This window comes from Arachis stenosperma, chromosome 1, assembly GCF_014773155.1.
Source record: "Arachis stenosperma cultivar V10309 chromosome 1, arast.V10309.gnm1.PFL2, whole genome shotgun sequence".
Classification (NCBI taxonomy): Eukaryota; Viridiplantae; Streptophyta; class Magnoliopsida; order Fabales; family Fabaceae; genus Arachis; species Arachis stenosperma.
In genome coordinates this window covers 90,756,948-90,765,512 of record NC_080377.1, presented here as the reverse complement: position 1 = coordinate 90,765,512, position 8,565 = coordinate 90,756,948, and the positions used below count along the sequence as shown (strand labels likewise).

At 40.1% G+C, this 8,565-nt stretch overlaps 1 non-coding gene across 1 annotated transcript; it reads left to right on the top strand.

The window, feature by feature from the left end:
- The first annotated feature begins 784 nt into the window (after positions 1–784).
- Positions 785–892, top strand: LOC130956557 (small nucleolar RNA R71). The gene has a single exon (XR_009077159.1). It is a non-coding gene; the product is annotated as a small nucleolar RNA R71 (small nucleolar RNA).
- The last annotated feature ends 7,673 nt before the right edge of the window (positions 893–8,565 follow it).

Genomic DNA, 8,565 nt, shown 5'->3' with positions numbered 1-8,565 from the left:
CTCTAAGTTCGGCCATGTGGGTCATGTTAATGGCCTTGCATTCTCCTTTTGGATTCTCTTCTGTATTGCTTGGAAGAGTACTAGGAGGGAGTTTAGTAACTTTCTTACTCAGCTGACTCACTTGTGCCTCCAAGTTTCTAATGGAGGACCTTGTTTCAGTCATGAAACTTTGAGTGGTTTTGATTAGATCAGAGACCATGGTTGCTAAGTCAGAGTGGCTCTACTTAGAATTCTCTGTCTGTTGCTGAGAGGATGATGGAAAAGGCTTGCCATTTCTAAACCTGTTTCTCCCACCATTATTGTTGTTGAAACCTTGTTGAGGTCTCTATTGATCCTTCCATAAGAGATTTGGATGATTTCTCTATGAAGGATTATAGGTGTTTCCATAGGGTTCTCCCATGTAATTCACCTCTTCCATTGAAGGGTTCTCAGGATCATAAGCTTCTTCTTCAGATGAAGCGTCCTTAGTACTGCCTGGTGCAGCTTGCATTCCAAACAGACTTTGAGAAATCATATTGACTTGCTGAGTCAATATTTTGTTCTGAGCCAATATGGCATTCAGAGTATCAATCTCAAGAATTCCTTTCTTCTGATTCGTCCCATTGTTCACAGGATTCCTTTCAGAAGTGTACATGAATTGGTTATTTGCAACCATTTTAATGAGTTCTTGAGCTTCTGCAGGCGTCTTCTTCAGATGAAGAGATCCTCCAACTGAGCTGTCCAATGACATCTTGGACAGTTCAGACAGACCATCATAGAAGATACCTATGACGCTCCATTCAGAAAGCATGTCAAAAGGACACTTTCTGATAAATTGTTTGTATCTTTCCCAAGCTTCATAGAGGGATTCACCTTCCTTCTGTCTGAAGGTTTGGACTTCCACTCTAAGCTTACTCAATTTTTGAGGTGGAAAGAACTTTGCTAAGAAGGCATTGACTAGCTTTTCCCAAGAGTTCAGGCTTTCTTTAGGTTGTGAGTCCAACCATATCCTAGCTCTGTCTCTTATAGTAAAAGGGAATAGCATAAGTATGTAGACCTCAGGGTCAACCCCATTGGTCTTGACAGTGTCACAGATTTGCGAGAATTCAGCTAAAAACTGATGAGGATCTTCCAATGGAAGTCCATGGAACTTGCAATTCTGTTGCATTAGTGAAACAAATTGAGGCTTAAGCTCAAAGTTGTTTGCTCCAATCGCAGGGATAGAGATGCTTCTCCCATAGAAGTCGGGAGTAGGTGCAGTAAAGTCACCAAGCAACTTCCTTGCATTGTTGGCATTGTTGTTGTTTTTGGCTACCATGTCTTCTTCTTGTTTGAAGATTTCTGTTAGGTCCTCTACAGAGAGTTGTGCTTTAGCTTCTCTTAGCTTTCGCTTCAAGGTCCTTTCAGGTTCAGGATCAGCCTCAACAAGAATGCTTTTGTCTTTGCTCTTGCTCATATGAAAAAGAAAAGAACAAGAACGTATGAAATCCTCTATGTCACAGTATAGAGATTCCTTGAGGTGTCAGAGGAAAAGAAGAATAGAAGGAGGTGGTAGAAGAATTCGAACTTATCAAGAGGGATAGGGTTCGAATTGTGCATTGAGGAGGATTGTTAGTCCATAAATAGAAGGATGTGAGAAGAGGGGAAGAAATTTTCAAAAATTAAAGTGAATTAATTAAAAGAAATTTTGAAAAAAAGGTAATTGATTTTCGAAAACTAAGATTGAGAAAGAAATAAAGTGATTTTAAAAAAGATTTTGAAATTAGAAATCAAAAAGATATGATTGAAAACTATTTTGAAAAAGATGTGATTAAAAAGATTTGATTGAAAATTTATGGTTTTAAAAAGATATGATTGAAAAGATATGATTGAAAAACAATTTAAAAAGATTTGATTTTTAAAATTAATGACTTGGCTAACAAGAAATTTAAAAGATATAATTCAGACATTAAACCTTTTTCAACAGAAAAGGCAACATACTTTAAATGTTTGAATCAAATCATTAATTGTTAGCAAGTATTTTTGAAAATAGAAAAAGATTGATTTTGAAAAATATATGATTGAAAATATATGATTTGAAAAAGATTTGATTTTGAAAAAATTATGAAAACTTGAAAAAAATCTGAATTAAAAACAAAATCTTCCCTCTTGTGCCATCTTGGCATTACACGCCCAGAATGGTATCCATTCAGGTATTTAACGCCCAAAACTCACCCCTTTTGGGCGTTAAACGCCCAGCCAGGCACCCTGGCTGGCGTTTAAATGCCAGTTTTCCTTCCTTAATGGGCGTTTTGAACGCCCAGCTTTTTCTGTGTAATTCCTCTGCTGCATGTTCTGAATCTTCAATTCTCTGTATTATTGACTTGAAAAGACACAAATTAAATTTTTTTTTGGATTTTTAATAATGAGGAATAATCAAAATGAAACTAAGATCAAATAAACAATGCATGCAAGGCACCAAACTTAGAAGTTTTTATACTACTGACACTAACAAATTGAGAATGCATATGAGAAACAACAAAACACTCAAGACAAGAGAATTTAAAGATCAGAGGAAGGAAATCAGCAAGAACAACTTGAAGATTAATGAAGACACATGAATGAATTCGATAAATGCAAGAAGAACAGAAACATGCAATTGACCCCAAACTTAAAATTAGACACTAGACTCAAACAAGAAACATAAAATATTTTTTATTTTTATGATTTTATAAAAATTTTTTGGATTTTTTCAAAAATTATATGGAAAAGGAAATAAAGAGATTCAAAATTTTTAATAAGAATTCCAGAAATCATACAATGTTAGTCTAAAGCTTTAGTCTAAAGAAATTAGACATGGCTAGCCAAGCTTCAGCAGGACATTACATTCAAGAGCTAAATTGATGAGAATCAATCAGCTTTGGTGATGATGAAAACATCACCTTGAAACTCTAGAATTCATTCTTAAAAATTCTGAAGAAAAGATACCTAATCTAAGCAACAAGATGAACCGTCAGTTGTCCAAACTCAAACAATCCCCGGCAATGGCGCCAAAAACTTGGTGCACGAAATTGTGATCATCAATGGCGCCATCAACATGGTACGCTCAATTGAAATCTCAACTCTTTATCACAACTTCGCACAACTAACCAGCAAGTGCACTGGGTCGTCCAAGTAATAAACCTTACGCGAGTAAGGGTCGATCCTACGGAGATTGTTGGTATGAAACAAGCTATGGTCATCTTGTAAATCTCAGTCAGGCGGATTCAAATGGTTATGGAGGATTAATGATTAAAAGATAAATAAAACATAAAATAAGGATAGAGATACTTATGTAATTCATTGGTGAGAACTTCAGATAAGCGTATGGAGATGCTTTGTCCATTCCGTCTCTCTGCTCTCCTACTGTCTTCATCCAATCCTTCTTACTCATTTCCATGGCAAGCTGTATGTTGGGCATCACCGTTGTCAGTGGCTATAGTCCCGTCCTCTCAGTGAAAATGTTCAACGCGCTCTGTCACAGCACGACTATTCATGTGTCGGTTCTCGATTATGTCGGAATAGAATCCAGTGATTCTTTTGCGTCTGTCACTAACGCCCCACAATCGCGAGTTTGAAGCTCGTCACAGTCATTCAATCCTTGAATCCTAATCAGAATACCACAGACAAGGTTTCTTCTGGATTCTCTTGAATGCCGCCATCAATTTTAGCTTATAACACAAAGATTCTGATTAAGGAATCCAAGAGATAAACATTAAAGCCTTGTTTGCTTGTAGAACGGAAGTGGTTCTCAGGCACACGTTCATAAGTGAGAATGATGATGAGCATCACATAATCATCACATTCATCATGTTCTTGGGTGTAAATGAATATCTTAGAACAAGAATGAGCTGAATTGAATAGAAGAACAATAGTAATTGCATTAATATTCGAGGTACAGCAGAGCTCCACACCTTAATCTATGGTGTGTAGAAACTCCACCGTTGAAAATACATAAGAACAAGGTCTAGGCATGGCCGAGAGGCCAGCCCCCATTATCTAAGAACTAGACGTCCAAAGATGATCAAAAGATCTAAAGTGATCCAAAGATTAAAATACAATAGCAAAAGGTCCTATTTGTAGATAACTAGTAGCTTAGGGTTTACAAAGATGAGTAAATGACATAAAAATCCACTTCTGGGCCCACTTGGTGTGTGCTTGGACTGAGCATTGAAGCTTTCATGTGTAGAGACTTTTCTTGGAGTTAAACGCCAGCTTTTGTGCCAGTTTGGGCGTTTAACTCCCATTCTTGTGCCAGTTCCGGCGTTAAACGCCAAAATTCTTGAGCTGACTTGGCACGCTCTTTGGGCCATCAAATCTCGGGCAAAGTATGGACTATTATACATTGCTTGAAAGTCCAAGATGTCTACTTTCCAACGCAATTGAGAACGCACCAATTGGGCTTCTGTAGCCCAAGAAAATCCACCTCGAGTGCAAGGAGGTCAGAATCCAACAGCATCTGCAGTCCTTTTCAGCCTCTGAATCAAATTTTTGCTTAGGTCCCTCAATTTCAGCCAGAAAATACCTGAAATCACAGAAAAACACACAAACTCATAGTAAAGTCCAGAAAAGTGAATTTTAACTAAAAACTAATAAAAATATAATAAAAACTAACTAAAACATACTAAGAACATACTAAAAACAATGCCAAAAAGCGTATAAATTATCCGCTCATCAATCCGCAAGTGAATTCTTTGAAATAGAAGAGTCTTCCCCAAGTGAATATGAAGATGACGCAGAGGTTGACTTTTCTCAACCTCCCAGTTATGACTCAAGTGATGAGGAAGATATCGAAGACTTTGATCAAGACATGGTTGAAATTGAGAAAATTTGCAAGGAAGTAGAGGAATTCACTGAAGACCACAAGGGAGTAGAGCTTGCAGAACCACTGGAAACATCGATCCCAAGGCCATTACCACCCAACACAAACTTCAAGTAGGTAAAATCCTTGACCTTTCTCTTCAATTTTCTACTTGAATATGGTTTGCTTGAAACAGATGGCCATCTTAGAACTCTTTGCGGCCTTAAGAGCAAAATGGAAATGACTTGCACTCAGAGCTCGTATGCAAGATTCAATGTGGCTTCACACTTCAATTTGAGGTGCAAAGATTGGTATCAAGATCAATCGAAAGGATCTCGGAAGCTGTTTGGTCACTATAGTGAGAATTCAGATTACTTATCACCCGACTGGAAAAATGTAGATCAAGACAGAGACGGGTGTAAAAGTAGAGTTTGGGATCCTGGAATCTATTCTGACATTCAACACTCCGGGAACCTTGAAACCTGCTTGAGACCATTTAAGAGCTTTAAGTACCTTGTTTGGGACCCCGGAGGATGCTGGCATTCCAAACACTGGTGGAGATTTCTAGACGAATTCAAGTACAAGCCACCATAACAGGAAGCTCATCAAATGTCCAACTTAAGGACTTTAACTAAAAGTGCTAGGTGGGAGACAACCCACCATGGTATGATCGTTCTCTCTCTATTTTACTCTGTTTTTTAATGTTGTTTGAACCTGAATTTTTGCATGACATTCATTGCATTTTACTCTGAGCTGTACGGCATCCAGGGATGATAAAAAGTAGTTACAGTAGAATTCTATGACCCAGGATGAGTTGATCTCAGTCAAGTTTCTTTCCAGGAAGAACCAGCCTCTCTGTTTGATTTGGTCCGAAGTGTATTGCTTGAGGTCTTCTAGAATTTTGAGTGTCTTTTCCAAGTACAGGTTCCTGGATGTGGCAAAAACTGGGTACTTCAGCTCACAATATTTGTTTGCAAATTTCACTGGGTCAGTCACAGGTACCAACTGATCAGCCTTTTCCTACGGGGTAAAGTTCTTCTCCCGCCAGGAATCATCATGTAAGATGCCAAGGATGGACATAAAGGATTCGCCTCTTTTCCTTTTGCCAGTGGTTGCTTTGTCTTTTCCTTTGCCTTGAGGGTTAGACATCTTGAAAAGCAGAAATTCCAGGGTATAAAAGCAAGAAAAATAAGTAGGCAAATAACAAAAGAAGCATAGAGTGGCAAAAGAGCAAGAGAAGCATGAATTGAGTCAAATAAAGTGCATTCGGGATTGTGTTCAGTTGAAAAAGTCTAAAAAGAAAAATGACAATCCAAAATACATGATAAGTGGAATTCATGTTAATAAGGAAAAACAGTGATCATGCCCTGAATTAAAAGTGAAAGTAGGCAGGTAAAAAGAGAAGGTAGAAAGTTAGAAAGGTTAGTAAGTGAAAAAGGAAGTTAGAAAGTAAGAACCGTGAGTTCGTAAAAAGAGGGTTAGAGTAAGTGGCATGATGATCGGTTTCCTAGTTAACAAGAAATCCACAAATTGAAAGAATACTCAACTCATATTCAGGCAAGGTTTGCAGATAATTGATGATAATTCACATAGATTGAGGGAATGAAAAAGGATAATGAAATCATCAATGATGCAAAGTATTAACCAGGGAATCAAATAGAATAAGAATCCTAGCCCAGGCATTCATGAATTGGTTTGGGTGTAGCTGAGTAATGCGAAAATTAAGATTGCCAAAACCACTACATGAATGGAATAAAAAAGTGTAGTAATTTGCATAAAATTAGGCAGCATTCCGACTAAATTTGGATGTTCCCAGGAAATACATAGCAGGATAAGTTAGTTCATATAAAATTTAAATTATGCTGCAAAGAGACATAATAATATGAACATGAAATAGTAGTGTAATAGCAGCATGCGATATGAAGAACAGCATATGAATAGGATGAGCATTACAGCGCAATTATCAGGCCTAAATCCACTAACCACATCCTAGCTACCTAATCACCTAGAATCCACTACAAACATGCATCTCTAACTATCCTAAATTGAACAAATTCGGATAAATATGCAATGAATCGGAATGATAAAGAAATCGGTGTACGGCAGAACCTGGTATGTGTATGAACAAGGGAAAGGGCAGAGGGAAGGTGGTGGTGATGCGGCGGCACTGGGAGGGAGCCCGGTGGCGCGGTGGTGGAGCAGGGGCGGGATAGGGTAACGGAAGGGAGGGGGAAAGGGGGCGAGTGTTTGAGGTTGTTGTGGGTGACGGCGCTGGAAGGGGTGTTTGGCGGCGGAGGTGGCAGCATGGTGGTTTGTGGTCGCGGGTAGGGGCAGTGGTGGAGGAGGTGGTTGAGAGGGAAGGGAGGAGAAGAAGAAGAGAAGGGAGAGAGAGAGGGGGTGTTGCAGTGGTGGCGCGGTGGTCTGTGTGGCTGGGGGTGGCGGTTGGTGGTGGCTGAGGGATGAAGAGTTGCAGAGGAGGAGGGAGAGGGGGGTGGCTGGTGTTTGGGACACGATGGGTTAGGGTTCGCGTGATTTGGGGTTAGTGATCGCAAATCCACGCGAACGCGTGGGGCACGCGATCGTGTGAGTAAGGGGACGAAAGGGGTATGACGCGGTCGCGTGATTGACGCGATCGCGTAAGTTGGGAAAAGATGAGTGACGCGGACGCGTGAGGCACGCGAACGCGTCACGGTGAATTGTGCTAGACTCAAGGTTCTAGCATCGTTTTCGCGCAACTCTCTGTTTCCATTTAGGGGGCCAAAGAATCCACGCGATGCGAACTCGTCGCTCACGCTTTCGCATGGGATGGGTGTTGTGCAAGTGACGCGTTCGCGTCAGGGACGCGAATGCGTGGGCCGTTTTGTGCCAAATGCACACTAGCCGCATGATTCCAGCCCAACTTTCTGGGCGTTGGATCTTTACGCCGATGTCCATTCCACAACCACACGTGGCCTGCGCAATCGCGTGGTGCGAGATTGATTTTTTTTATGCAGTATGCAGAATGCAAAATGCAACGAATGTCATGCAAAAATTCCAGGTTCAGTCAAAATTCAAAAACAGAGTAAAATGGAGAGGGAACGATCATACCATGGTGGGTTGTCTCCCACCTAGGACTTTTAGTTAAAGTCCTTAAGTTGGACGTGTGATGAGCTTTTCTGTTCTGGTGGCTTGTGCTTGAATTCATCCAGAAATCTCCACCAGTTTTTGGAATGCCAGCATCCTCCGGGGTCCCAAACAAGGCACGTAAAGCCTTTGAGCAGTTTCAAACAGGTTTTTAGGCTCCCGGGGTGTTGAATGTCAGAATAGATTCCAGGATCCCAAACTTTACTTTTGCACCCATTTTCATCTTGAATTGCATTTTTCCAGCCGGGTGATGAGCAATCTGAGTTCTCACTGTAGTGACCAAATAGCTTCCAAGATCCTTTCAATTGAACTTGACACCAATCTTTGCACCTCAAATTGAAGTGTGAAACCTCATTGAATCTTGCATACCAACTCTGAATGCGAGTCATTTCCCTTTTGCTCTTAAAGCCGTAGAGAGCTCTAAGCTGGCCATCTGTCACAAGTAAACCATATTCAAGTGGAAAAGTAAAGATAAAAGTTAAGGATTTTACCCACTTGAAGTTTGTATTGGGCGGTAATGGCCATGGGATAGGTGTTTTCAGTGGTTCTGCAAGCTCTACTCCCTTATGGTCTTCAGTGAATTCCTCCACTTCTTTGCAAATTTCTTCCATTTCAACCATGTCTTGATCAAAGTCATCGATATC